The 25,958-nt window shown below is 49.4% G+C and overlaps 1 long non-coding RNA gene across 3 annotated transcripts in view; it reads right to left on the bottom strand.

Moving 5' to 3' along the window:
* LOC123612780 (uncharacterized) overlaps window positions 1-25,958 on the bottom strand; it is a 430,881-nt gene that overhangs the window by 18,557 nt on the left and 386,366 nt on the right. For 2 of the 3 annotated variants that reach the window (XR_012510109.1, XR_012510108.1), the window contains one exon: window positions 3,442-3,579. The exons of the other annotated variant lie outside the window; for it this stretch is intronic. This is a non-coding gene — a long non-coding RNA (uncharacterized LOC123612780). The remainder of the gene's footprint in view (window positions 1-3,441; window positions 3,580-25,958) is intronic. 3 annotated transcript variants of the gene reach the window in all.

The following is a 25,958-nucleotide window of genomic DNA, read 5'->3' as shown; positions in this document are numbered from 1 at the left end:
CAGAGTTGTACACACTATAATCAATTTCATAACATTGTTATTACCCCAAAGGAGAAACCCTGTATCCATTAGCAGTCATCCTCCCTTTATTCTTAACCCTTCAGCCCTAAGTAACCTCTAATCTGCTTTCTGTCTATGGATTTGCCTATTCTGGAATGCCATATCAATGGAATCATACAGCAGGTGGCTGTTTGTGTCTGGGTTCTTTCACTTAGCATAATGTTTTCAAGTTTCATCCATATTGTAGTCTGTGAGTACTTCACTCTTTTTTATGGCTGAATAATATTCCACTGTATGGATACACCATTTTTTTTTTATCCATTCATCTGTTGATGGGCATTTGGGTTGTGTCCAGAGTTTTTGGCTGTTATGAATAAGGTTGCTAAGAACCTTTGTGCCCAAGTTTTTACATGGATGCATGCCTACATTTCTCTTGGATATCTACCTGGAAGTGGGATTTCTAGGTCATGTGGTAACTCCATGCATACCATTTTGAGGAACTGTCATTATTTTCCAAAATGGCAGCACCATTTTACATTCCCACTCATACTGCATGAAGGCAACTTCCCCATATTCTTGCCTTGTTTTGCCCATCTTTCATTCTTATTACAACCATCCTAGTGTTTGTGAAGAGGCCTCTCATTGTGGGTTTGATGTACATTTCTCTAATGGCTAATGATGTTGAGCATCGTCTCATGCACTTACTGGCCACCTGTGTATCTTCTTTGGAGAAGTGCATGGTCTGGGAAGGTATTAATCCTCTGCTCCAGTTTCCTTGCCTGTAAAATGGAGGTGACTGGAAAGTGGTTAAATGAGGTGATGAAGCTGAAGCCCCTGATACACAGTAAGCATTCAGCAAAGGTTCCACACCATTGATGTGAGACACAGTAACCTAGCTAGGCTGGAACCATGATTCCTAGAATTCCCTTTCCTCTGTAGTTCTGGGTTAAGATTGCTTAAGACTGAGCACAGGAGTCATCTGTGGGGACTTTGGAAGATGCAAAGGGTGCAGTGGCCATTCATGCTCTGCAGGTCAGTATTGGGCACTGTGATCGTGCACATCAGTGGCCACTGCTCTGCTAACTCACTCTGTCGGCAAGGGCAGCTCTGTTGGTCCTGCTGGACCTCCTTCTTCAACTTCTCCAGTGCCGGGCCGGGTGCCTGAGACTTCTGTGGCACAGGGCACAGTGTCTCTGGCAGGTCACCCACGCCATCAAGGTTGCACAGGAGACAGGTCTGGGTTCTAGTTCCCCCTTGGAGTCCAGCTGATCCTTGCTCTCCTCTGCTTCCCATCAGCCTTCTTTCCTTGCTGCTGCTCTGCTGACCCAGTCAACTTCAGACTCAACACCAGAGGCTACAGCCTTGCATAGAATTTCCCACCCGCTTCCAGATTGTGTACGGCCAGATTCCTATAATAAAATCCTGGTTCTCTACTTCTTAGTGAAGTAGAGCATGGCCCTACTTCTCTTAGTGAATCCTGTGCAATACAATTACCAAGGGCAGTTGTGGTGCGTGCCCCTCTGGAGGAACCAGGCCCTGGGGCTCCTGAAAGGTGGTCTTCCCAGAGAAAGCAAATGTGGTCGCCTGAAGTTCTTCTCAGACCAGGACCCCCAGGGCTCCCCAGGCAGAGGGAGGTGGGGACTCTTCCACCTGCTCCTCCCCTGTTAGCTTCCTCTTAGTGCCATAATGAATGACTACAAACTTTATGGCTTAATGAATAAAAATGTATTATCTTACAGTTCTTAAGGTTATAAGGCCAAAATGGGTCTCATTGGATTAAAACGATGGCATTTCCTGGGCTGTGTTCCTTCTGGAGGCACTGGGGGAGAATCTCTTTCCTTGCTTCTACCAGCTTCCAGGGGCCACCTGCATTGTTTGGCTCATGGTCTCTTCCTCCAACTTCAAAGCAGTAGCATCTTCAAATCCCCCTCCCTCTCTCTCTGACCCTCCTACCTCCCTCTTATAAGGACTCTTGTAATTATATTATGCCAGCCTAGATAATCCAGGATCATCTCCACATCCTAAAATCCTTAACCACATCTGCTATGTTCCTTTTGCCACGTGAGGTAACATATTCATAGGTTCTGAGGATCAGGACTTGCTTTCTTTGGGGGCTATTATTCTCCAGATCCACTCCCCTCGCCTCCTCCACTCTGCTCATTGCCCCCAGAGTCTGACCTGCATGTGAACTGCACCTACTGGCTCTGTTGCCCTCTCGCCTCTGGTAGGATTCAACCAATGGGAAGGACCAGCAAAGATCAGAACAGAGAAGAGTCCCTGGTTCCCTCCCCTGGGGGGTGTGGATGGGGCCTTCCTCCACCAAAGGGCACGGCACTGGATGGTCAGTCCTTTCTGCTTGGTGTCAGTCCCAGCTCTACCTGTCCCACTGTCTCTTCCTGCCCTCAGGCTTCGGGATGCTAACAGAGCCCCTGTCTGCCTGCCTGTCCCAAGGTTCTGCTCCATTCCCTGTGATTCCCTGAACTCTGCACACACCTCTTGAAAAATTTCTGGGCTTGACATATGTATCACTGATAACATCATAAAACTCTTAGGACATAACACAAGGAGGCGTCTTCATGACCTTGGGTTTATCAATGGATTCTGAGAAAGACAAAGCCCAATCAACAGAAGAAAAGCTAGAAAATTGGATTTCATCAAAAATTAAACACTTGTGGAATGAAATCATACCATTTCCAGCAACACAGATGGACCTAGAGATGATCATACTAAGTGAATTAAGTCAGACAGAGAAAGACCACTGTCATGACGTCACTTACATGTGGAATCCAAAAAAAAAAAAAAAAAAAAGACACACATGAACTTATTTACAAAACAGAAACAGACTCACAGACATAGAAAACAAACTTATGGTTACCAAAGGGGAAGGTGAGGAGGGATAAATTGGGAGTATGGGATTAATAGATACACACTATCATATATAAAATAGGTAGAAAATAAGGATTTACTGTATAGCATGGGAACTATATTCAATATCTTGTAATAAACTATAATGAAAAATAATATATATGTGACCCTGAATCACTATTCTAATACCAGAAACTAACACAACATTGCAAATAAAATATACATCAATTGAAAAGAATTAAACACTTTTGTCCAGCAAAGAAAACTAGTAATAGGGTGAAAAGACAACCCACAGAGTGGGAGAAAATGTTTGTAAATCATGAGTCTGAAAGGAGTCTAATATGTAAAGAACACTTGCAACTCAATAGTAAAGACAAACAAACCAATTAATAAATAATTCAAAAATGGGCAAAGAACTTGAATAGGCATTTCTCCAAAGAAGATACACAAATGGGCAAGCACATGAAAACATGCTCAACCTCCTTGGTCAACAGGGAGATGAAAATCAAAACACAAGGAGCTACCACATCACACACACTAGGATGGCAATAATTAAAAGGAAAAAATGACAAGTACCGGTGATGATGCAGAGAAAGTGGCACCCTCACACACTGCTGGTGGGAATGTAAGATGGTGCAGCCATTGTGTGAAACAGTTGGGCGGTTCCTCAGGGAGTTAAACATAGGATTACCATATGATCCAGCAATTCTGCTCCTAGGTATATGCCAAAAAGAAAACAAGTGTTCAAATAAAAACTTGTACATGAATGTTTGTAAGCAGCATTATTCACAATAGCCAAAAGGTGGAAAGAACCAAATGTACCTCAATGGATAAATGGATAAACAACATGTGATACATGCACACAGTGGAATATTATTTGGCAATAAAAAAGACTAAAGTCCTGATACGTGTTACAGCATAGATGAACTTTGAAAAACTAAGTGAAAGAAGCCAGACAGAAATGGCCATATATTGTAAGATTTCACTTACAGAAAAATGTCCAGAACAGGCAAATTCACAGAGACAGAAAGCAGATTAGCGGTTGTCAGGGGCTCAGCAGAGGTGAGAATGGGGAGGGACTAACCCTAATGGATACATGGTTTCCTTTTGGGGTGATGAAAATATCCTGGAGCTGGATAGTGGTGACAGTTGCAGAACACGGTGGATGAACTAAATGCCAATGAATCACACATTTTAAATTGGTTTAAGTAAGTTTTATGGTATATGTACAAAAATCCCTTTTTAAATTCCTTTCAATGTGCCCTATGCCTCCTGCCAGGACTAAGGCCCCAGCCTCTGGCAATTCCACCAAGGCGCCATCACTCCTACGACTGGACCCAAATCTCAGCTGATCCCACACGTTATGGGAGAAACTGCTATTTACTTGTGGGAGGATCCTTCCTGTAAAAACATGTCTGCTTCTGGAAATGCAAATAAAGCCTCTGCAAAGCAGGGTCAGTTCATCCCAGCAGCCTCTGCTGACCGGGCATGGCATGGAGAACAGAGCAGGTGGTTTGAGGCACAGACTCCAGAAATTTCTTGAGCAATATTGGGGACATACCTGATGACACCCCCCAGACACTTCTGACAGCTCCCCTGGGGAGCTGAGGACAGTCTGTTCTGCAGGGTTAGGGGTGAGTGACCAAGTGCTCTCAAACTAGCCCTGACCGTCTGCCCAGAGGAATGACTGTTTTGCTATAGATGTGGCCTGGTCAGAATTAGAAGGCAGCCACTGGCCCAGAGTCCAGCTTATCAGAAACCTGTCTTGTCTCCTAAGTCAGGTGGAACTCCTGAGCCCGGCCAGCTCCCCTCCCTCTCTCTCCACCCCTCAGGGATACGAGGCTGCAGCCTAACTTGGTTCCCCAGACACTGCCTCCTCAGTCGCCCCTCCTTTCTGATCCTCATACTCAGAATCTACAGGAAAACTCTCTCCTTTCATGAATGCTCAAGTTTAGGCCCATCTCCCCCAGTTTCTAACGTCCACCTCCTGCCCATCACTCCATCCTGGCCCCCGTTGTCCTCCCTCACTGTCGTTTCTGACCTTAGTCAGTTGCATTTCTGTTTCCTTGCTCCCAGGCTGTGAGGCCAACCCTTCGTTCCATTACCCAGCTAACCTCCCAGCCAGCTCCAATATGTGAGCCGAAAACACCTGCTTTTAGACACTTTCCCAGCAGATAATTTGTGTCCACGGACTGCAAAAGAGCCAAGGCAAGGAGCCTTGGGAGGGGAGGGTTGTTCATTGTCCAGGACTGTTTATCACAATATGACACAAAGTTCAAGGTTGCTGCCAGCCAGGCTATTTCCCAATGTGCTGGAGGGCAGTACACTTCACATGCCTAGAGAGGTCTCCGATTTATGGGGCTTTAAGATCAAAACAAGGTCAGAGGGAAAACTGGCAGATGCACTGTGAGCCCAAAGTGATTTCAGCTAAAAGAGGTAGAGAAGATGGAGGTCGTAGAAAAGGGAATTTCAGATTTAGTGTCTGATGTTCTAACTCCTAAAATTAGGCAACTTCCCAGGCTGCAATCTTGGCTTTCTCTCGGCGTTGTCTCTTGTGGAACTCACTGTGCAGATGTTTCTGTGCTAAATTTCTACCTGACAGCTACAAATTCTCTGTTTGGAGTCGTGTGCACTGCGAATGCAGTATATCTAAATGAACTCATTCATTCGTTCGTTCATTCATTCATTCACTGTACTTCTCTCATCAGCATTGTCTCCAAATTCTCGGCATCTTGGTTCCCCCATCCCTTCCATTTCCCACTCCCAGCAGACCACAACCCCAGCTGCTTGCTAATGCCCACGGATTCTTGCGGGTTCTCTGGGCTCCAGTCTACCCTGGACCCAAAATCCAAATTCTCTGAAGCCCAGTCCCAAGCTAGCGGTCCCTGCTACAAGCCTTCAATTTATCATTACCGTGAAAACTCCGTAACATTCATTCTGCATCCAGTATTTCTTGAATATTTATTACATGTGTTAGGGGCTGGGATTATAACAGTGAACAAGACTCTTGGGGTTCATGATACAACAGAGGAGACAAACATGAAATTGAACTACAGGGTGAAAAGTACCATAATAGGGAGGGAAGTGGGGTGTGCTCTGGGGCCACAAATAAGGACACAGACCTCAGAATTCGTGGGTCAGGAAAGGCTCCCAGTACTCGAAGGATCGAGTCTAGATTCCTCAGTAAGGGTTCAAGGTTGTCCATATCTGGCCTGGATTCCCTCTCCTGGCCTTTAGACTCCTCAGATGTTCCATGAAGCACCCACAAAAAGCTCCGGCCTCCTTCCAAACAGACCAATACCCTCCTACTGCTAAACATTCTTCTTGTTCTTCTTTCTTCCTGGATTGTCCTTGCTCCTTACCTCTATATGTCAAATGACTACCATGTCTTCAAGAGCCATAGAAACACCACCTCCTCCCTGAAGCCTTCCTTGGTTTTTTTTTTTAAACTGCCCTTGTCTCTTTGTACGTGGTACACTAGAGTGGTCTGTATACTTTTTCTTTGTGCTACTGAACTCCAGGGGCAGGGACCATATTTTGTTCCTTTTTGAGAGCTCCAAAGGACCTTTTTACCATCGTGCCCTGTGCTGAAGTGAAGGTGATGATGGATTAAGGAAGAGGCCCAACAGGACTTTTGGTCCAGCTACACTGAAACACATACATGGTAGGTTTGGACTGTTCTGTGTACGCTGCTTCCTTGTACTGGAACCCTCTGTCAACTCATCTGCTCCAGTGCTCGTCGGGGAAAAAGGCAAGGGCAGATTCCCTGTGTGTCCTGGGGCCTCAGCTGGCACGTTGTAGGTCTGCTGTAAACTTTTTCTGACTACGACCACGAGCACGTAATTCTGACTCCTTCACTTTTCCGTACACAATCTCAGCCCACGGTGAGACTGAGTTAAAACTCTCCTAAACATGATCACTTCTTTCTGTCTCACACATTGGATAAAGGAAAACTTGCTTTTATTCTGGGCTCATTGCTCTCTGCCATCCTTTTCAATACATCCTTCTCCGCTCCTCCACCAGCTGGCAAACCTTCCCCTCCTAACCCAGTTCTATTTGAACTGGCCGCCAGCCCAGTCCAAAAGACCTTCCTTCCCTCCCCTCCTCCTGCACTTGGGCCCCTCACCTTGGCTTTGCTTTGGAGAAAGTTTAAAAGGCTGCTTTCCCCTATCCCCTTTAATCATATTCGGTTATCTTGATCAGCACTTTTACTCTGCATTGTTAAGACATTCTGCCCTGAATTCTGACTTCACTGGGGGAGGGGAGAGAGTTGGAAGGGGGATTGTTGATGATGGCTATATTTTATTACGTGTGATGGTCATGGCTTAGACATGCAGCTCATCAAGCTGGGGGCTGGGGGGGGGGGGGGAAGAGGGGGGAGAAGGACACGAAATACCATAAAGTCACAGGGCAAAATATTTTTCAAGGAGACATCAAAGCCTTTTTCCATGGTGTTTTGCCTTGACCCCATTTCACACTGGCAGAACACAAACTCAAATTAAAATAAAAATGCCAGGCTGGCTCCGTTTAGCCAGTTGGGCTGTTGGGCTAAGTGACCGATTTTATTAAAGTCACCAAACGCAAACATTCCAAGATTTATTTTCATTGCTTATAATTTTTCTGCCTTCCCACTGGTGGGCTGTTTATTTCTAATAATTTGGTAGGAAAAAACATTCGCTCATACCAGTGGAGGTCTTATATGCCAAGCTGCAAACCAGAGTGCATTTTATTGAGGAATAAAAACCCTGGAAAACAGGCTCCGGGGGGGCCCGCCGACGGCAAGTTTACAAGCATAGTACAATTGACGCCATTATAATTGGTTCCCCCCCAAAAGTCTTATTTTTCAGGGCAGAGATCTGAATCTTTCTCTTTACACATGAATATCTCCGGACTAGAGCAAAAACATTATGGAGGGTGAGTCATAGACCAGCTTTGGGCTTTAAAGACTAACGCAGATCCTATAAATCTAACCCACATTCTTTTACTGGGAATGACTGACTTTTATGAAAACCGAGGACTGTAAATCAGAAACCTAAATAGCTTACTTTGCAGCAGATAAACACAGATTTATGTAGTGGCTGAGCCCTAACTTAACCCTTTCACGGCGCCACAGAGGACCTGCGGGTACGTGTGCAGTGGGGGTTGCTTACATCCAGCTCCGGTATTTCTTTCTGAAAGCTGGAGTGGGGAGATGAGACGTGTCACATTATCTCCAGCAGATGGAGGTGGGTGACACTCTGAGCACGTCAGGCGGGCTTGCTACTAATCCATCTCAGCTGGGCGCTCATCGAGCCGCCAGGAGTTGGCCCCCGGTTATTCCAAAGGACAGTCCCCAGCCTGATGTGGTACACACACAAAAGCTAACCTAGAAGGGGCTCCTGGGTGGGTGCTTGTATGTGAGGCTGATCCAACCTGGACTTCTAATCTCTACACATGTGACCTCTGGTCATATCTCCCATATCTCCCTGGACCTCAACCTTCTCATCTGCAAAATGGTGCATCTGGCACGTTGTAAGTGTTAAACAGGACAGTCAGTCACATAAGGTGCTTAGAACAATGCTGGCTCATGATAAGCACTCAATGCACGTTAGCCAAGATTATTACTATTATTACTAGACTCCAGACTTCTCAAACTTTAATGTGCACATGAGTCACCCAGGAATCTAATCAAAGTGCCAATTCTGATCCAGTACGCCAGGGATTCTGCATTTCTAACAAGTTCCCATGTGAGGCGGATGCTTCTGGCCTCAGAACCCCGGTCTGAGTCGCCTAGGCTGCAGAATTCGGAATTTACCAGCCATGGCCACATCCTTTCCAATTCAGTTCTCGTTTTAACGCTTCGCCCCTTGGGCAGATCAACCGTTCTTCTTGGGATCAATGCTATGATCGCCATCAACGCGATCCTTGGCAAGGAGGTCCCCCTGGGTCTCCAGGTCCTCCTCTGTTCTCAGGGCGCGGCGAGGGTGGGCGGGTCGCCCTGCTGCCCGCGCTCGCCCCCCTCACGGTCCGCGTCTGGTCCCCCAGCCCCGCGCTTATCTCCACCGCCCGCCCGCCAGCCTCGCGCTCCTGTGTTTAAGCAGGGCCCGCCCCGTGCGGCCTCAGACTTTAAAGGGAAACAGGACCTGCCGATCCGGGAGGGAGGAAACAGGCATCTATCATTTTTATGTGGCATTTCAAAGGAGGAGGCTCCTAGGCGGCCCAGAGACAAAGACCGGCGGCGGGGTTAATGGAGAACCGGGGATTTAATCATTAACGCTTAATACTAAAGCAGCCCGTGGAGGCAGGCCCAGGTGCCCGGAGATGCCTGGGGAGCTCTGGCTCACCCTGGGGAGGGGAGAAAGTTGGAGGGACTCTGCGTGGGTGGGACCGTGTCTGGGCTCGCATGGGTGGGACTGGGGCCCTGAGCCCATCCTTGCAGACAGGGCTTTCTGCTGAAGTCGTGAGTGGACAGATGTGCCCTGTAGTTTCCAATGGCCTCCTGAAAGTCCAGGGAGAATGAGGGATGCCTAGGTGGTCCCGAACTAAGGAACTGGAGCCTTTCCACCAGCTCACCTTGTCCTCGGAAGCTAAAGGCATTGGCTTACCTCCTAGGCCAGACCTGAGATCTGGGTGGGTTAACAGCCAGGGCCACACACACCAGCCGACCGCGGCGCAGGCCCTGGGAGTCCCGTGCACTTGGAGTGCCTCTTCCTTTGGCCAGTGGTTGGGGCTTGGACATCCCCAGTCCCTACTTGGCTCAACCCCAGCGCTGAGACCTTCAGCTGTGACATCTGCGGGTCCTGCATCCTCTGTCCTCCCACCTACCTGTCCACCTGCCCCTACACCACACACTCTCAGTGTCCCCCCAGCCTTCCATGCATATCTCATTTTAATCATTTACCTGGAGCTGAGAATAAGTCGTCTCCTTCAGTGTTTTCCCAAGTGCTTGGACAAAACCCCGAAGTCACACAAGGAGAAAGCCATTTCCTTACCGATTCTCCCCCAAACCTTCTAATGGGGAGGAGCAGGCCTTTGACCGCTCTGGGGCACGTCATACCCTCTTGTTAACAGTGGGAGCCAGCCTCAGGCCCAGAGCCCCGTGGCTTCTCCCCAGAATTCAATAAACATCATCTTGGGTTCACTATGTTCCTACTTATTTTTAACTTTTTAAAAATAATGTTGAAGTTTAGTTCCATAAGAAGTGTTAAGCTGGATGTTAACCTGGGTGAATTATCACACACTGAACCATCTGTGAAACCAGCAGTCAGATCAAAAACCAGAATTCGATCTTTCTAAATTCAGAAAACAACATCCTGGGCTCCCAGAAGCCCCCTCTACTGTCCCTTTCTAGTCACTATCCGCCTCCAAAGAGTGGCCACTCTCCTGACTTCGGACTGCGTGGGTTGGATTTGCGTGTTTTTCACATCTGTCACACGAATGGAATCCCCCGGAGCCCAGCTTCTTTTGCTCAGCATCCGGTTTGTGAGATCTTCCATGTTGCCGTGTGTAATTGCAGACTGTCCGTTCTCGTCGCCGAAGAGAATTCCTTCTATTTATGTTTATGGCGACTCTGTGTATAATCCATGGATATTGGGTTTCCACTTACCACTCTGTTGGTACTTTTGAGAATTATTAAAGGATAACAAAATAATTGACTTAATTTAAAAATTAAATAACAGCACGGGTGGAGCACAGCTGTGGCAAAAATGGTGAAGATGGTACATGAGTCTTGAAGATGCGGCATTTCAGACTTACTAATTTAGGGTAGTGGCGTTTCTGACCCTGCACTCATGCTGAGGCTGGGCCAGTTTTTTTAAACCTTGTCAAATGGGAGCTTGATCTAACCTGCCAATGCACTTGACTTTGAGCTGTCTTGCAGGCCAGGCACCATGGTGGCATCCCCTACTCAGAGCTCTGTAGTGTGTCTTAGAAGGACACAGGGACCCATGGACACGTGTAAGCTTTGGGGCCTCTGCCATCGCCCCTCTACAGCAGAAGGGGCTGAGCCCCTCAAGGCCCTCGGGACACACCGCTGACCTTTCCCACCCGCCCCGTGGGAACATTCCCCAGGAGATAAGATCAGTGTAGTCAGGGCCCTACAGGGGGCCTCATGCCTGGGGAGCAGGGTTGAGGGAAACAGTTCAGATCTGGCTTAAACCAAGTAGCCCCCAGGGCTTTCTTTCCATTTGCAGTTTCTGCAGGCCTGCTTTAGTTTCCCTGGTGACAGGGAGACCCTCCTGGAAACAGCACCCGTACCTGGCCAGGATCTCTAGGGGACTTGAAGCAAAGCCTGCCCAGGAGAAACCTGAGCCCCTGCCCTGGGCTCGATCAGGTGTAGATTTCCACCTTTGTCTCCCCAGAGGGGAAAAGTCACTCCCAAACCCTAAGCGGGAGGTGATACTGACTTGTTTACCTTCAGATGGCGCTTTGAAATCCTGTTGACTCATTAATCTTGGAGATCTGATCACCCAGCAGTTGATGGCTCACAGGAGGCTGAGAAGAAAGGCCTCTGGTCTCTCTGGACACACCCACACTGGAATCCCAGCTCCACAGCTGCATAGCTGCGTGAGCTTTTGTGAGTCCCTTAGCCCCTGCCAACCTTAATTTCCAGGTTTGCAATGTGGACGTAGAAATACACCCCTCGCAGGGCAGTGGTGGGAATTGCATGGGCCCGGCCAGCCAAGCATTTAAAGTCAAAGCTCAGTAAGGGCGGGGGGGTGTGGGGGGTGTGGAGGGGTCTGACTTTAAACCTTGTTGCTTGGTTTTCAACCCAAATTCTGGGCATTTCTTCATTCAGGTTCAGCTTTTTCTTTGAACAGAAGAGAGAAATGAAAGAGGCAGAGCTTTGCCCGTCACACCAGGGGTGCCTCTGGTTGATACAGGATCTCAGTCTCCCTGTCAGTGTGGTCCTCTGCCGGCTTCTTTCCAAGAGGAGCTGGGCTGCTTCCAATGCTATCTCAGCATCCTTGGCCGGGACCCCAAAGCAGGATCCTAGCAAAGGCTCCCTGAAGGACAGTGCCTTTGGCACTCCGGAAGCCTTACTCCCTACTCACTCAGGGCCCCTCGTCCTGCTCTGCAACTTGTAACCTTTGCTCAACACTTCAGATGCTTTAAAAAAAAAAGGGGGTGCCCATGTTGATGGCACCATTATTCATAATAGCCAAGAGGTGGAAGCAATCCAAGTGTTCACTGAGGGATGAAGGGATAAACAACATGTGGTATATCCATCCATCCATTGGAATATTACTCATCCTCAAAAAAGAATGAAGTTCTGACACATGCAAGTGGCATATGGATGAAACTTGAGGACATTAAGCTAAGTCTCAAAAAGACAGAACTAGATAATTCCACTTACACGAGGAACCACGAATAGTGAAGCTCATAGAGACAAAAGTAGAATGGTGATTGCCAGGGGAGGGCGGAGGGAAAGTTGTCTGGGTTTTAAAACTGAAAGCTCCATGTCCTGGAAACCCTCTCAGTCTCAAACGGGGACGATTGCTCACCTTATTAAAATGGCTTTATCACATTCTGCTCTGGTTATTTCCCACCTCATCCAAATGAATAACTGTTCATTGAGCAGAGGCTCTGCTTAGCACATTTTCTACACGATTTTCCGTAATTTCCCCAACAATCCTATGATGTCAGTTTTGCTTTATTGAAACCAACATACTTTACGGTTCCTGGATGAAACAATACTGAGACAAAGCATGCTTTCTGGTTTTTGTGCTAAAACAAAATAGAGCTGTGACTAGGCAAGATAATTGAGCTCCTTGCTCCAGGAGACACTTGCTGTGGGCAGTAGGCTGCAGACCTATTTTCTTTTCCAGGCTAAATGCTTATTCATTGATATTCACTTCAAGACCCTCGCCTCACTGCTCACCAATCAAAAAGTATTATATCATAAAGTCTGCATCGTCCCCACGAGTCTTTCCAGAGCTGCTTTATGATCACTCAGCTCAGGACTCTGTCACTATCATCCCTCAGCTTTTCCATCCAAGACACTATGGAGATTGCCAAGGTGGTCACTGCCTTATTACGCTAAGTCTAATAAACTTGCCCGATGTTTGTTTTGAGAAGCTGACAGCCACTGTTATCTCCCTCGTTTTAGAGGTGAGGCATCTGAAGCTCAGAGAGCTTGTCTCTTTTCTGATGAGCACTGAACATTTACTATTTTGAGGACCTACTATGTGCCAGACATGATGCTGGATACCTTACATGGTTGTTTCCTTTGATTGTGATAATAATTCTGGGAATACGATTTCCAGGTGTTAATCCTTACTTGTAAATGAGGCTCCTGAGGACCAGAGAGGCCAAGCAACTTGCTGAAGGTAAAACAGCTAGTAAGTGATAGAGCAGGGGATTAAAACCTCAGTCCAATAAGCTTAAAACCTGTTCACGTATCCCCAGTGGCTCCCTAATACCCCAGATGACAGTTCTTATTCTTGGTTGGGTGTCCAAACCCACCTTAGCTGCCTTCTTTGTTTTTTATTTTTTAATTTTAATTTTTAATTTTTTAATTTTTGAGTGGGGATGCAATTAAGTTTGTTTTTATTTTTTAAATTAATTTATTTTTTTTCCAGATCATGCTTAGTGTTTTATTAGTAAAACAAGCTATGCTATCGACCAGCAAAAACACGCACTGTATCCCCCCTGTTCCCACCGCTCCAAACGTCACACTCCGTCCCGCTTCCTCCAACCTTACACCGAAGACTTTGCTTTGACAAGTCCATACCTCCCAACACTTTAATAATGAATACATGTTAAATATTGAATTGTACTGTTACAAAAAGAGGGAGCAGGGAACAGTGAGTTTCACTGGGTGCAAAGGATGGCAACACTATGCTGGTACAAGCTGCGAGGGTCCTCCTTGGTAGTGATTTCAAAGTCCACCTTGAAGGTGAGGTCTGCCTGGGTGAAGTTCAGGTAGTCAGGAAGCATCACCGTGTTAGCCTCTTTCTCTGCATTAGTCAGCTTGATCCAGGGCACCTGGAACCTCATGCATGCTAAGCATGCACTCTACCACTGAGCTATAACCTCCCCTGCTCAGCCATCCTCTTTGCAACAGTATCTCCCACCCTCCTGCTCCCTTTGTCTTCTTATTTCCATACACTCGCACCAGGCAGTGTCCTAGCCCTTTCCCTGGGTCCCAGTGTCCTCCCCTCTGCAGCCCCCGGGTGGCCTCTCTCAGGCTCCCTGACTGCAGCCCACATGACCACTTCTGCCATTGGAGCCTTCCCATTTTCCATCTTTCATTCATTCCTTCTGCTCTGCATTTAGCTTCATCTTCTTTACCTTTTCATATGCTCATGATCAGTCTTCCCAAGAAGGATGCGAGCCTCCAAGCCTCTTGTCTGTAACTCCTTTGCCTTGCCCTCACCCCCAGCACCCCAAGGGTGGCTCTGTGTTTGGTTAGCTGTGCACCTTGGCCAGTCCCTTCATCTCTCTGAGCCTCAGTTTCCTCATCTGTAATATGGGGATGATAACATCACCTCACGAATCAACTGTGAGACTCTGCCAGGGGATAGCTGTGCAAACACATTCAATGTGAGGGGCGTTTGGCTGAGGCTTCTCTCTCACAGCAAAACCCAGCAAGGATGGGACGGCCTAACACCTTACCTACACTCACCAGATCTTTGGAGGAAATGCTGATGGCTCCAGCTGGGGTGTCCTTTAGCTCCTGTGTGGCCAGCCCCTGCCTGCATCAGGCTGGGGCAGTGGGAAAGCTGGTCTGGGAGGTGTCAGCTAAGAGAGGCTGAGAGAGCGCTAGCCCCTCGCTGAGCAGCTGGGGCCTTGCTCTTATTAGTCATGTCTTTTCATTCTGTATCTTGGATGCTTTGACATATTGGGGCCTTGCTGACGCTGGAGGAACTGCATTCCCAGGGCTGGACAATTCCTAACGTGAGCAAACCCCTGGACTGTGCATGTGGCTTTCACAAGCAAACCAATCTAAAGCCCATACTCTCAACCATTTCCTTTACCAGATTTGACAGCCTAGGCCACCTTTCCTGCCCTGATCACCTGGGACCAGGTACCAGACAGCCAGGCCAGCCCTATACCCCAGAGCCCACTGAAATTATTCTAACTAAAAAATTCTCAACTGCTCACCCTGCTTTGCTGGTTCTTCCCCATAGAAACCACACTAAAGGCTCTGGTCCGTGTTTTCCCCTCCACCCCCTACTCCTTCTGCCCTTGAGTGACCCTTGGTGTTTCCCCGTGTGGCCCTGCATGGCGTGGTCGTTCCCCTTCTCTTGGGATCTGTGAATACAGAAAACTATCTTTTCAGTGCTAGTCGTCACCTGATCTGCTGGCCTCACCATACCTAATGAACCTATGGTTTGAAACACTTGTGTCCAAGGGACAGAGGGCAGCTCTGGTCATGTTGATTCCAGATAATGAAATCCAAAGAGAGAGAGAGTCTGAGTCTGCTTCTAGGGAGACCCTGCTCTGTGGCCGTGGCAGCCGGGCGGCGCCGTCTGGGACACTGGGTGGGGGGTGGTCATGTCTGCACTGAGTACGAGAGCGGAGCTGAGCGAGAGGGCCTGGGTCTACGGTGAGGACTGACAAGCCACCAATCCTGAGGATGGTCACTGCACCTCGATTTTAATTCCACATCTATAAAATGAGGCAGTTCCACTCAGCGCCCTGCCTGACAGGGTCCTAGAAGATCGAAAAGAGAGGGTATAGGAAAGACTCTGGCAAACTGACAAGCCCTAGGCAGAGGAAAGGGGCTGGTGTCAGCCTCACATTCTAGTAGCTCATAACTGGCCTCGCAAGTTTGTTTGCTGTTGTTGTTTTTTTAACTGCAACTTCATTTTTACTCACTTAAAATTTTTCATACCGTGAAATGCACTTTTTTGGGCAGACATCTCTAAGTGTACAGTTGTGTCGCCGCCAGCACAATCAAGGTACAGAACAAGTGCTCCACCCCAAAATATTCCCGTGTATTTTTTCCTTTCTAGCCCACCCTCCTCCCCATTCCTGGCCTCTGGAAGCCCCTGATCTGTGTCCTCTTCCTATCATTTTGCCTGGTGGCGAGGAGTTAAAAGGACAGTTCCACCAGCTGAGATATGCGTGAACTACAAGTTGCTTTATTATCTTTTTCGAATTCATTTTTGCTTCTCTTTAGCTGAGCTGTAGGGGAAGTTTTGGCATTTTCCCTACCTCCTGGGGTTTGTGTTAAGGTCCAAGTGCTTAGTAAATGTCAGCAGTTGGATTTAAAGATTCTTGGTAAAGGCTACTGGGAACTCGAATGTGCTGGTAGATTTGTACATGATTAGAAACCTGTCAGTGCTGGAGAAAGTTAGCCATGGGGACTGTTTGCCAAAGGTCTCAGATAGCGCCACCTCCCTGCATCTCTCCATGGCCCACCTGAGTTCTCCCTTTCCACCTGCATTTCTCAAGGAAATATGTGTACATTCAGTAAAGGTGAGTGGGACCCATCCTTGCCCTGCAGGAGTTAGCATGGACCACAACAAGATGGAATAGGGTCTTCCCAACCCTGAAAAAGCCAGGCCCGGCAGGGAGCAATCTTAGAGGAGAGCAATTTCAAGTCTTATTCCCAAGCAGGAGGCACTTGAAAGAAGAGAGTCTACTTGAGCATCTCCAGACTGGGCAGAGTATTCAAGGCAATGGAGGAAAAGGCAAAGTCAGGGAGGTGGGGAGGGGGTGCCACAGACAGGGGACCTATGGCTGGCACGCGGCCAGAAGGGAAGTGTGGAGAGGAATAAAGCAGGAAGCTCCTGGTGGCCTTGGATGCCAGGTGGAGGCATCTGGACAAACTTCCTTAGATAACAGGAAGCTAAAAACAGTTTCTAATTTTAATTAGTTAGAATTTAATTAATTAATTTAGAACTTAAATTAGAATTTAATTAAATTCTAATTAATTAAAATTGAAGAATAGTCAGTTACAATATGTCGATTTCTGGTGTACAGCATGTTTCAATCATACATATACATACATATATTCATTTTCTTATTCTTATAGGTTACTACATATTACTGGGGGAAAGAGGGTAGGAAGGGATAAATTGGGAGATCAGGATTTGCAAATATTAACTACTATGTATAAAACAGATGAAAAACAAATTCTTTCTGTATAGCATAGGGAATTAAAAACAGTTTTTAAATGGGGATTTTCCTCATGTAAGTTGAGTTTCTGGATGATCACTCCAGCATCGAGGAGGATGGATTTAAAGGGAAACAGCCTCAGGCAGGTGGCTCAGATAGAGCTGAAGAGGAGAGGAGAGGAGAGGTGGAGGTGATTGGTGGGGGTGGTAGGGAGGGAGCAGGGGAGAAATGCGGGGACCCGGGGTAGCTGAGGCTGGTCTGTCAGGGTGGGAATGTGGGTGGGGAGAAGAGAGTGGGGCTTCAGAGGTTCCTCTGTCATTAGATCAGCTTTCTATTGCTAATTTGCCAATGACCACCAACATGGTGGTTTAAAACAACACAAACTTACTATCTTATAGTCCTGTAGGTTAGAAGTCCAACACAGCCTTCTTGGACAAAAATCAAAGTGTCACAGTTCTGCTCTAGGGAAAAAATCCATTTCCTTGTTTTTTCCAGCTTCTAGAGGCTGCCCACATTCCATGGCCCATGGTCCCTTCCTCCATCTTCAAAGCCAGCATCTCTCCGACCCTTTTGTTATCACATCCAGTTCAAGGACTCATGTGATTAGACTGGACCCAGCTGGCTCATCCAGGCGAATCTCCCCATCTCAAGCCCTTGATTTAATCACATCTGCATTTTTGCCCCTTAAGGCAACATAGTCACAGGTTCCAGGGATTAGGGTGTAAACTTCTTTGGGGGCTATTACTCTGCCTGCCACGTTCATGCAGCCATGAGCTCTGAATCCAGGCAGGAACTCCTCTCCCTGCCTCTCCCCTCATCTCTGGTTGTGGCTGACGCCTCCCTGCTGGGTCTTTAGTCCTCCCCAAGTATTAGACTCCGTCCTGAACTGTCTACACCCATCTCTCTACCTCCTCCTCCTCACAAGTAACTGGTTGTTCCCTCAGTCCCTTCTCCTGGCCTCCTGCTCCCTTCCAGACCTCTCTGTCTTTGCCCACAATTCCAGCGCCCCAGATTGGCAGCTGGCCGCAAGCCCCCTCCCTCGGTGATTAGCCCTCAGACGCCTGGACTTCCTTCACGGAGCTCTGGGGACAATCACGGGGAACAGACGCGTCTCAGTGGGGAGGGGACAGCACTTCCGCATGCACTTCTGGGCCAGCATCTCCTCTCCTTGCAGGGTGGGGTCAGCTGTCTGGCACTAAGGTTCCTGCCACTGTGGAAAGGAGGCCCTCCTCTATGCCCGCACGGTTGCGGCTGCCTCCCAGGCCTGGAGGACCGAGCATCAGTACCAGACACCGCAGGTGCACGGAGAGTTGGTAACTGCATTTCCTCAGGATGAGACCGGGGCTTCTGCCCCTGTTCTCTGAGAAAGCCAGATCCGGGCATGTTCTAGTTCTCAAAGCTTTCAGGAGCAAGAAATGTGGGACTAAAGCCAACAGCTGGGTCCTGACCACTCTGTAGGACTGCGTTTGTCCCCCGATTGTACACAGTGCTCCCTTACCTCACACACCTGGTGCCGCATCCCAGGTCTTTGCAGTCAGCTCAGCTGGAGGGGGCAAAATAAACCCACGAGGTGATTCTGCAGAGAAGAGCTGCCCACTGCATTTGGGCCCAGATTTTATTTGCATGAATGTGGGAGAAGCCATGGCATTCATGGCTGCAAGGACCAGGATGGGGACAAGGCTCCTCTCCAGGGCCACTTGCCACCTTGCTCCTGTCGGGACCCTCAGCTCCAAGCAAACCAGGCACTGCCACCACCCACAATCCTGGCCTCCTCCCTCCTCCCTGGCCCTGCTCACTCCTCCCCTCTGCGCAGCTCAGCAAACCTCTCCTAAACACTTGTGGCCTTCCTGACCCAAGCTGGGTAAAGGGGACCCAGAGGAAGATGTGGTGAGAGCATTCCTGGATGTCAAAACCCAGGGGAGGAGGCAGGGCCTTATACAGCCCAGTGCACTAAGGACCAAGATTGGGGGGGCGCACAGGTGCTATGGGAGAGCCATGCCCAGCCCAGCCTGGAGTGGGAGGCAATCAGGGCAGGCTTCCTGAAGGAGGAGAGTTCTGAGCAGAATGAAAGGTTGGCCAAGCAGAGGAGGTTGTGGATACTCTAGGCAGAGAGAATGGATAGAGGGGATGGTCTTTCCACCTTGAAGGGATTATCCTTCCCTGGATCTTCTTACCCACCAGCCCATTCAATCCTTTTACTACCTACTGCTTTCTGAAGCATTGTGTTCATTCAGACTGTGTGTGTCTGTCTGTCTGTCTGAGAGAGACAGAGATCTATGGTTCCCTTCTACCCTCGGTGTCACCTCAGTGTCACCCCAGAGCACCTCTCCACCGAAGCTCGTTGAGCGCGTATAAATGGCTGGGTCTGAAGCACAGCCAGCAAAGCCTTGCAGTTCGTCCCAAGCCCGGCTGCCTGCAGGCTCTGCCCCTGCCCCGCTGTGCTTCCTCAGCTGTGAGTGTAGGTCACCAGGGCATCTGCCCCCAGGGCTCCTGGGGCGACGGTGTAAAATGATGGTTACATGCAAAGCATTAGGCAAGTGCCTGGCGCTCAAAAAGTGCCAACCAGGTGCTAGCTGTTGTTAGTCCTGGTGGAATCCTGAGTTCCTGGTGCCGCCAATGCCAAGGCATTGGCTGGCATTCTGAAGGCCCCCGGGGAGGATGTCACAGACACTGGGTCCGGTGAGACTGGCCTGTGGGCCCGGAAGCTGCTTCCTCACTGGCTGGGAGCCTCCCTGCCTCCTCTGCACACCCACCCCTCCGGTGAGTCAGCGGCAGCTGCAGGATTTACACACTACTTCCCACCTTGGCCTCTCCTCTCCAAGGTGGGGGATGAGCCCACTCATGTTGCTGGCCGGAGCTACTCTGTGGGAAGTTCTTGGCTACCTCCCACTTTGCTACTGGGTGTCTTCATAAAACGTGCCCTGCTGAGGAGCTGCTGGGTCCTCCAGGAGAGGCTGCAGCAGGGGGCACCAAGGGAGGCACTGTTGCACGGTGGTTAGGCACATGCTCTTGGGATCAGGCATGCTTAGGTCCGTGTCCCAGCATCGCCCTTCCAAGTCGTGGGCCCTCGGGCAAGTCAGCCTCTCAGTGCCTCTGTTTCCCATCTGTAAATTGGGACAATGATGTTGCTTACCCCCAAGACTGGGGATTGTGAGAACTGCATGGTGTTTGCCCTCAGCCCAGTGTCCAGCCTCGGTCAGGGAGCAATAAATATTTTCTTAAAAAGGACCATGATATTAGACCAAAGTCACCATTCAAGTGCCAGGAGCAAAGAGCACTCAAGACGGGCCATCTCCTGACTTGGGACATGTGGCTGTCCTTACAGCTCGGCTCAGGGACGTCAGAAGATGGGAGAAGTGAAACAGACCAGAGGTGTGAGCTGGGCCTGCAGGCGGAAGGATGAACGTGGGGTGCAGGCCTCCAGTGATCCGGGAGGGGAAGGGGACGATGCCCATGCCAGGGCCGGCACGCACCCTGGGGCACACTCAGCGTGGAGAAAGGGCTGGGCTGGGGGTCTCCCTTGGGCAGGGGGATCCCTGACTTTCAGCCAGGCAGCAGTGTTGAATAGAAAACATCTTCTTGCCTGAGTGATAAGGTGGGGGCAAAGCTGGTCCATGGAAAGGGTAGGAACCACTGGCCTGAGCCAGATTCACATTGGAAGTGCTGTGAACTTGGGCGGCAATTCAGGTCAACGCTTCCAAGGACCTTCTGTGTTCCCGCATTTGGTGTCACCTCCGGGGAGATGGGGCAAAGGTAGGTAGGCCCTGTGTTTGTCATCTAGGCAGGGAGACTAGGGCACAAGTGCCTCAATGAAGGACAGGCTGGGATTCTGAGAACACTGCTGGCCATGCCCTCTGGGGTCTGGGAGGTGGGGGGGCTCTTACCCTCAGCCCGGGAATCAGGTGGTGCAGACACAGCAGTGGGCAGATCTGCTTACCCCCAGGAGGCACCCTCCCTGCCTGGAGCCCCCAGCAGGGGGCTACTCTTTTCCTCTCTGCTGGGATTTGTGGAGGGACCCTGCCATCTAGACTTGCCCTGAAGGCCAGGGAAGAACAGGGAAGAACATCCTTTGGTCTCCCTCACACTGAGGGAGACCAAAGGAGACCAAAGGACGCCTCGGTCCTCGGGGCCGCACAGGGGCTTAGGCTGAGCCCCTCAAGGTTGGGGGGGCACCTACACAACCCCCCGGGGACCCAGGATTGTGGGGGACTGAGCTGCCAGGCTCAGGGGTGTCACCTCTGAGCCTTGCCAATTTCTTCCACTACAGACATAGTCCAGAGTGAAATAAAGCATCTTGGTGACAGAGGCAGAGATGAGGTTTGGGAAGCTGGGACACTTCAAGGATGAGACAGTGTTTGCCTTCTCATTCTCTGGGTCACTGCTGAAATGCCACCGCCTCAGAAAAGCCTTCTTGACAGCACAGTTTTCTTTATCCCTGAGCGCTGCCCGAGTCTCCTAAGACATGGGTAACCGTTTGTAACTACACACTAATTTAGCCATTTGTTCCGTAGAACAGAAGCCTCCTGAAAGCAGAGCCGGGGGCTTATTCTCTGCTGCATCCCGGGGTGGACCACCAGAGGGCACAGAGGACAATCGGCTTCAAAGAAAAGTCAGGGTCTGTGGCAGGAAACCAGTTCAACACTAGGGAGACGACAATTTCTGGACAGAGGAGATGCATGGACTGAGTCATGCTCTGTGAAGCTGAACGTGGCAGCAGAGCCGGGAGACACCCTCACAGGGGAGGCGCACCTCTGAACTAGGGCTAGCCAGTCAGTCACCGGAGACCCGAGATGTTTCTAGAGTCTAGATTTCAACATGGAAGCATGGGGGGGTGGAGGGGGGGATGGAGAGGGTAGGGGCCAGCTGATGGGGAGGGGACTGCTGGTTCCCATCCATTGTTGTCTGGGTAGCGCCATCCCCCATCACTCGGGAGGGTGGGGGAGGCAGGTGCACCGACACAGAGACACAGTGAGGCTGGCCGTCAGGATAAGGAATTCTAAGAACCAGAGACGCAGATCTTTACCCCTGAACTTCACCCTGACACTCTGGGGTTGCACTTGCTTCTAAATTCCTGGGCTTCTCCCAGGCCCTTCTGAAATCTCAAAGCAAAAGGGTGAGAGGAGAGGGATGACTCACCAAACGCTCTCTTGCCTTTGGGGGGAAGTTAATTTCCCCTCCGTGGCTTTGCGTTTGCTGCCAGCAGAGCAGACATCTCCCTGCTACCGTGAAGCTGCCACAGCAAGTCCCTGCAAGATGCACCAAAAGCTGAAAGCTGTTCAATTAATGCGAAAAGCCAGCACCTCCAAGAAAGCCTGTCAGGGTGGAGGAGCACTCCAGTCCCCTCTTCCTGCTGCTGATGTCACAGTGGGTCCCAGTGTGCTCCCCGAGGTCCCAAGAGTGATGACGATCCCGGGAAAGGAGCAGAAGGGGCAGTGAGGACGGCGACGCAGGAATGGCCAGGGGCACTGAATCCGCTAGGCTGTCTCCCTTCCAGATTTTTAATGAGACCCCCCTGTGAGCAGCAGTCCCTCCTCTGAGCCTGGAACCCCATGGAGTCGCACACATCACTGCCTAGCCTACCTGGCCCTTCTCACCCGCAGGGCTTCACAGCCATTTTTAGAGCCTGAAATGGCTAAACCCTCAGCTTGTTCCAAGTAAAACGCCGAGGAGCTGGGTCTTAACCAAGTTCCCCTTGCCCTTCACTGGCCACTGCACTTCTGCCTCTGCTGGAACTTCCGGGGCTTGCCTGCCGGCCACCAGCTCCAGGTCACAGGCTTCCCGACGCCTTACTCCCCCGTCTCTCCCTCCTACCCGACCGAAAAGGTAAACCTTCTGTGTTTAGCGCAGGCCTGTCCATCAAAGTGTAACAGACAGACGAAAAAATCACCTCTGTGGGTGGCTTCAGGACTGTGTGGCTGCCAGAGCTGTGGACTGTGCTGGGTGAGGGGCAGGCTGCTGCCCGGGATCTGTTCTGGAATATTCACTGAGCACCTGCTCTGAGCCTCTCTTTACCGTGGGCTTTTGGCACACGGTCCATTCCACTGATTCCGCATCATGATCCTGAGGGGTGGACTCTGTTACCCCCACTTTACAGATGAGCAAATCGAGTCACTTGACGCTCCTGACACCACCCTTCTTAGCAGGGCCAGAGCCAGGGTCTGAATGTGAATTTGACCCTAGCACCTGTTCTCCATTTGCACTGCCTCACAGGAAGTTCTCATCAATGGTATAGCAGCTATTAATGTCATTGGGGTACATAATCTAATAAGAGGACAAAAGCTTCGAAAACAGGACTGATCTGGAGAAAGTCACTGTCAGGACGCCACCTGCAGGGCTGGATCAGGTCCTGACCCTCCCATGGAACTCCTGGCAGAGCTGGCACCTGGGGCGTGCTGCCACCCCCAGGCTCAGGTGTTGTCCGTCCCTTGCTTCTGCCCTGCCAGGGCACTGTTAGCTGGCAACCCCATCATCCCAGTCTCTCCCCCACTTACTCATGCCAACCTATTTCATCTCCCTGCTCCCTCTCCTCTGAGCTCCTTGCTAAGCACACAGGTGTTTCTGAAACCTCTTTCTACTCCAGTTTCTCTGCAAGCTGAGTCCAGACCTTTGGTACGAGTTGTGGCTGCTGCAGGGCTCCTCAGAGGTGGGGAGTATCACATGCAGGTGTTCTTGCCTGGGGACCGCGCCTGAGGGGCCACCAGAGGTTCTGATCTGATAAACTACCTCTGAGCCCAGGAGTTTGCATCTTAACGGGCTCCCCAGGTGACGGATGCTGGTGGTCTGCACAGTCACTCTGAGAACCTCTGAATGACATCGATGCAAGCTTTCCACCCAGCTTACCACTGGAGAAGAGGAGATGTTTGAAAAAGGAGATGGAACAAAACACTTAGAGACATGGTGGAGGTGGCCAGGGTGCGGGGTGTGCTTGGAACTAACACAGGTGCAGCTCCAACGGGTCATTTTAGCACTTGCATCACCTTTGAACCCCACCACAACCCTGCAGGATAAACCTAATCAGCACTTTTCACAAAGGAGGGAAACTGAGGCTCAGGGAGGTTAAGAAACATACTCAACATTTCACAGGCTGTCGGTAAAGACCCAGAATTTGAAGCCATGTCATGATTCTTAAAGACTCCTTACACATACTGCTCTGCCAATGACTGAGCAGCTACTGGGTGCCAGAGATCTCTACCCAGGGCCAGGCACAGAGTCAGTGTTCAAAACAAATCTGTTCAATGAGGGAAGAAGGAATGAATGAGTAAGGGAGAGAATAAAACATCTCAAGACTATGGAAACCGGCCCTAGAGGTTTCCTCTACGACCTCATGCCCAAACTTACCCTCCCACAGTTTTTTCAATCTGAAAGGTGACCCAGCGGAGTTTGTCCAGTTGATAAGGCCATGCGACTCACCTGCACCTTTTATCTGCTACCTGAATCCAAACAGGAAGCTGGGGCTGAGATAAAGGCAGTGGAAGGTAATGCCTGGAATCCTTCCCAGCCTGGAATTAGCCATTTCATTTCAGGTCCCAAATACCCACTGAGCATCTCCCAAGTGCCAAGCTCTGTGCCGGGTCCTGAGGATGGCATGGAAAGCCAGACAGTCCCTGCCCTTGGATGGCTCGTCATCTACTGGTGATCTCGAGGTTAAGGAGGTCATTGCAAATGGGATGAGTATAGGAAAAGGGAGAAGCAAGAAGCCAGGTGGTCACCCCCCGACCCCCGCCCTGCCGGAGACCTGCCTTTAAGCAGAGACCACAGAGGCAAGAAGGAGCCAGTGCTGGGATCCCTTCCTGCTGCAATCATTCTAGGGCAAAAAGTACTTGTTCTGGGTTTTCCTGTTCCTGGTCAAATGGCTTTCCACGAGCCAATGCCCATTGCTCTCTCTGAGCCCACCCCCCATCCCCCAGGGTTCTGCCTTCTGGAGCAATAGCCCAGCCCCTCCCTTTCTCTCCCGACCAAGCGTCCTTGTACCAGCTGGCTGGGGGGGTCTAAATTTTCAAGGATTTTGCAATCTGGCTAAAGAAAGTCACATTAAAATGTAAATTATATGTATAATTTAATATATTATATTATGGTCAAAGGTAATGACTACTCAGAACTCATTACTTCCTAGCTATTTCACTTTTCACATGAATTCACGCTATCGAGGATATTTACACCAATCCTGGAAGCAAGGTGGAAACACTGTGTCAGCAGGACTGCCTCCTACCACCTGAGTGTGTAGTGACATCACCTTGGTAGCCTGAAATGGCCATGATAGGTATATTTACACCATAGGAATGGGTGGGAGTTATTGTTTTGTTTTGTTTATTGTCTCAATTTAAGAAAGTGATGGAGAACATGTCAAAGCATTTAAATGTAAAAGCACATCATACACAGTGGTTACACTGTGAACCGTACCCCCCTAAATCGAGGAAACATTCTCCCCATATTAGTAAACTATTACCTGATTCAGCGAAGACGTCACTCACATCACTGACGAATGAGTGGAGTTCCAACGTGGATCTCCACTGTTTTGCTTCTGTCTTATGAAAATACCAACCCACGCCTTAGTTGTGCTTTCACTAGAAGTACACCCATTTGTCAGTGACGGGACTGACACTGCTGCTGCAGATCGTCTTCGAGCATTTATTCATATTCTGATTTTGTGACACTACTGAGTTGTAAATTATGAAAACAGTGGATTTCGCAAGAAAGAGAAAGTCACACTGAAGTTATTACAGGTGCATGGAATTTACAGTTAAGATTATTTGAATATTTTAGTATTTGTAAGTTGTGTACTGTAGTCCTTTATATTAGCTTAATTTTTAATAAGCGGATGTCCATATGGGTGCACTCTTTTTTGGAGAGCGGAGTTGGCTTTGGCCTTGTTTTTCCTCCTGTAGCCTGCAGGGTCCGGACAATTCTACCCATTTATCTTACTCAACCAGGCAGTTCTCAATCCCTTTACAACCCTCCCCTTCACGGATTCACAGAACAAGTTTCATTTTAAAGGTACACGTTCCTTCCCCTCCACTCATGATGTTTAAAAAGAAAAGACAATATAA

Source organism: Camelus bactrianus, chromosome 11 (genome assembly GCF_048773025.1).
Source record: "Camelus bactrianus isolate YW-2024 breed Bactrian camel chromosome 11, ASM4877302v1, whole genome shotgun sequence".
Classification (NCBI taxonomy): Eukaryota; Metazoa; Chordata; class Mammalia; order Artiodactyla; family Camelidae; genus Camelus; species Camelus bactrianus.
Note: the sequence above shows the minus strand (reverse complement) of the source record. Positions and strands in the feature narration are given on the sequence as shown.